This window comes from Moschus berezovskii, chromosome 21, assembly GCF_049115385.1.
Source record: "Moschus berezovskii isolate FMDL1 chromosome 21, NW_MosBer_1.0, whole genome shotgun sequence".
NCBI classification, from domain to species: domain Eukaryota; kingdom Metazoa; phylum Chordata; class Mammalia; order Artiodactyla; family Moschidae; genus Moschus; species Moschus berezovskii.
The window spans coordinates 39,770,040-39,774,137 of NC_142480.1; the positions used below are offsets into that span (position 1 = coordinate 39,770,040).

The 4,098-nt window shown below is 37.5% G+C and overlaps 1 non-coding gene across 1 annotated transcript; it reads left to right on the forward strand.

Annotated features, from left to right (window-relative positions):
- Positions 1-205: 205 nt before the first annotated feature.
- On the forward strand, positions 206-278 carry TRNAK-CUU (transfer RNA lysine (anticodon CUU)). Its single transcript has one exon. It is a non-coding gene; the product is annotated as a tRNA-Lys (tRNA).
- The last annotated feature ends 3,820 nt before the right edge of the window (positions 279-4,098 follow it).

The following is a 4,098-nucleotide window of genomic DNA, read 5'->3' on the forward strand; positions in this document are numbered from 1 at the left end:
CGTACTTTTTTAGATAGCAAAACTTTTCGTGCACACAATCAGAAATGAAACACAGTTTTGAGAGTAGTTAAAAAAAAAAGAAAGAAAGAAAACTTTACCGAAAAAATTATGAGAAAAAATTTAAATGCAAAATGTAAGTCTTGAAACAGGTTGAAATAATCTTGATACTTTTGAAAGGGCCTAAGAAAATAATGGGTTCCCAACTGCCCGGCTAGCTCAGTCGGTAGAGCATGGGACTCTTAATCCCAGGGTCGTGGGTTCGAGCCCCACGTTGGGCGGTAGCTTTAAGCTGTTTTTCCAACATGCTATCAGTTCTCACCATCCCTAAGAACTGACCTCAATCTAGGGGTTATTGTTTTCAAACAATACATTGAAAACTACTAAAACTGAACAAGTTAAAAAAGGGGCCAATGAAACTAGAAAACAATTTCAGATTATAAATACACAGTTAAAGAGTGTATGTGTAGATAAGTATTTGTTACTGAGTAGTCTATTTGAAAGGCAGGGGAATGCCAAAGGTTAAGAGATAGAGGACATGAAAAATTAATGAAATTGTAAGGTTCATAAATATTGCTGAACTGATCTCTGTCAAAATGTTTGAAATGCATAGTTTTAATTTAATGCTCTGCCATACTCAAAAATTAGTTTGGGTATCAACTTTGATTCACAGGGTTTCCTATGCATGTTAATTTCATATCCTTGAATTCCTCTAAGTAAATCAATTTACTCTGGTCTATGGAAGGGGTCGGAGAAAGCACTGGCACCCCACTCCAGTACTCTTGCCTGGAGAATCCCAGGGACGGGGGAGCCTGGTGGGCTGCCGTCCACGGGGTCGCACAGAGTCGGACACGACTGAAGTGACTTAGCAGCAGCAGCATGGGAAGGGCTTGTGGTTTTTATGGGCTATTTAAGCCACTGTGGCTTCTCTGGTGGCTCAGATGGTAAAGCGCCTGCCCACAGTGTGGCAGACCCAGGTTTGATCCCTGGGTTGGGAAGATCCTCTGGAGAAGGAAATTGCAACTCACTCCAGTACTCTTGAGGAGCTTGGTAGGCTACAGTCCATGGGGTTGCTAAGTCAGACATGATTGAGCGACTTCACTTAAACCATTGTAATGTTGTTTTAGTGATGAGTTAATCAGGTAGCTATTGTGGACAGACACAGGACTTTCTTAATCCTTTTTTTCCCTGAGTTAGTGATCCAAACTGCAGCAATTTTGGAGTCTCATATTTCATTTAATATCCAGTGATAAACCATAATGGAAAATAGTAAAAAAGAAGGTAAATATATGTGTTTGTTTGAGTGCTGAGTGATAGTTGCTCAGTCGCGGACTCTTTGCGACCCATGATCTGAGGCATCAGGCTCCTTTGTCCGTGGAATTCTCCAGGCAGGAAAGAATACTGGAGTGGGTTGCCATTTCCTTCTCCAGGGGATCTTCCTGACCCAGGGATCCTGCATTGCAGGCAGATTCTTTACCATCTGAGCCACCAGGGAAGCATATATACATATATGTGTGTGTGTATGTGCGTATAACTGAATCAATTTGCTGTGTAGCAGAAATTAACACAACACTGTAAATCAACTATAACTCAAAAAAAAAAAAACCCTCAAAGCAAGTAATTATCTTTTCATTAATATTTTTCCCTAAAAGAACTCAATTTCTTAGGTCAAAACTTTGCTTTTATGTTCACAGCTGAAAATTCTTTTCTTGTCTTAAATATTTTCCATCATTCCCTGCAATTCTCAAACATTCTTCACAATGACCGTATGTTATTATCATTAATTCAAGATACAGTTTCAGGCTTTGGAAGAAACACATGGAAAATTTCACAATAAAAAAAGGAAGATCCCTAAATACTCCTGTTATTACAAAGGAATATTTAATCTCTAGGTGATGGGAGGTGAAGTAGAATTTTTAAAAAGGCAACTCGGTCAGAGAAAAAGCAAACTAGTAAATTGATGAGGAAGTCAGTGAAGATATGTTTGCTTTTAAATATACATCCACGTTTTAAATTGAAGATCATTGTTATGGGTTGAATTTGAGTCCTCCTGATATTCATATGCTGGAGTTTAACCCCTACTGCTTCAGAATGTGACCTTATTTGGAAATAGGATTGTTACAGATGTAATTAGTTAAGATGAGGTCATATCAGAGTAGAATGCATTTTTAATCCAATTTGACTGATGTCTTTATAAAAGGGGGAAATATGGACGTGGCATGCACACAGAAATGCACATCTAGACACATGGGAGAATGCGTGTGAAATAAAGGCAGAGATCAGGGTGACATGCTTATAAGCCAAGGGATGCCAAAATTTGCCGGCAGACAACTAAAAGCTAGGGGAAAATCCTGAGACAGATTCTCCCTCAGGGCCCTCAGAAAGAACCAAACCTACCAACTCCTTGATCTTGGATTTCTAGCCTCCAGAACTGTGAGAACACATTTGTTGTTTAACCATCCAGTTTGTGGTATTTTGTTATGATGGCCCCAGGAAACTAACACAATCAGTGTTCTTTTGGGAGGTGATTTTGATTTTAAATTTATTTCAGTATACCTTATATTAAGTAATTGTCATCATCTTCACTTCCTTTAATTTCCAAAGCTGTAGGAAAACAATGGTTTGGATGTGGACCTACATTCAGCTCAAGTGAGGACATTATGATCACAGCTCCTTCAGAAGTAGCGTTTAGAAATGAACGCAGTCTCGAACAACATTTTCTTATTGTTGACTGGTGGTTTATTATGTTGGCTAATGATTTATAATGGTTTGTACCAAAAGAATGTTTTCAAAGATATAGTTAATTAAACACATTTTATTCTCCCATGGAACACTTGGAGACTTTATATTTAATTATTCAATAAATAAATCATTTTAAGAAAACGTGCTAATTCTCAGTGGTCTAGTTTCTTTAACAAGTAAATGGCAAGAAAAAGAGAGAGAGAGAATGAATTCAATTAAATGAAATTCATGGACTATGTTTGGATCCTGATTTGAACCAACCAGTCATAAGATTATAATGTGACACACACAACAGAATCAGAAGATCATGTGAGACAATGCTAGGAATCTAAACACGGACTGGATACTTGAAGATATTAAGGAGCTATTTTAAAATGCAATAATGGTATTATTGTGTTTTTGAGAAACCCTTATTTTTTAGAGATATGTACTTACTTGTTTAGGAATGAAATAGACGTGATATTTAGAATTTGTGTATATTTTGGCAGGGGTGAAATAACTGGGTACCAAAGACACAAGATTGGCCATACGTTAATAGCTATGGAGGCTCAGAGAGGAGGATGCCAGGGTTCATTCTTTTGTTTATAGTTTTAAATTTCTATTCATTTATATATACTGTCTCATTATGCAAAAATCTTAACTCCTTAGCCCAGTGATCAAATTTAGCATCACTAATGAGACAACCAGACATCATGTGCCTCCTGATATGTTGCAATGAAAAGTGCAGAGCATCACCTATGAATTATTCTTGTCAAAAACACTCAACTTAGATCTAATTGAGTCTTTATATGTGACTTAAGTTTATAGGAAATATAGGGAAAGAGAAATGAGTTCAGTAACCCCATGAGTAAACAGACAAATGCAGATTGTCAGACATTCAAAAGAATCAGGTTCTTCAAAAGGCAAATGTCATGAACCAATACTAACACTACAAATAATAAAGTATATGTGTGTGGGTGGACTGTTTTTGTGTCAAGGGCTCCCCTCTCACTCCCATGGCAGTCCAGTCCAATGAACTGTTTTTCCAGAATGCTTTTAAATGTATAAAATATAAAAACATGGGATTATAAAGAAAAACAATGATATTGAAATTGTTGTTGTTCTTGCTTAGTTGCTGAGTGGTGTCCAACTCTTTGCCCCCTCATGGACTGTAGCCCTCCAGGTTCCTTGGTCAATAGGATTTTCCAGATAAGAATACTGGAGTGGGTTGCCATTTCATTCTCTAGGTGATCTTCCTGCCTCAGGGATCTAACCTACATATCCTGCATTGGCAGGTGGATTCTTTACCCCTGAGCCACCAGGGAAGTCCTGATACTGATGTAAAGTTATGAAAATATTTTAAAATATGCTATGGTAAGG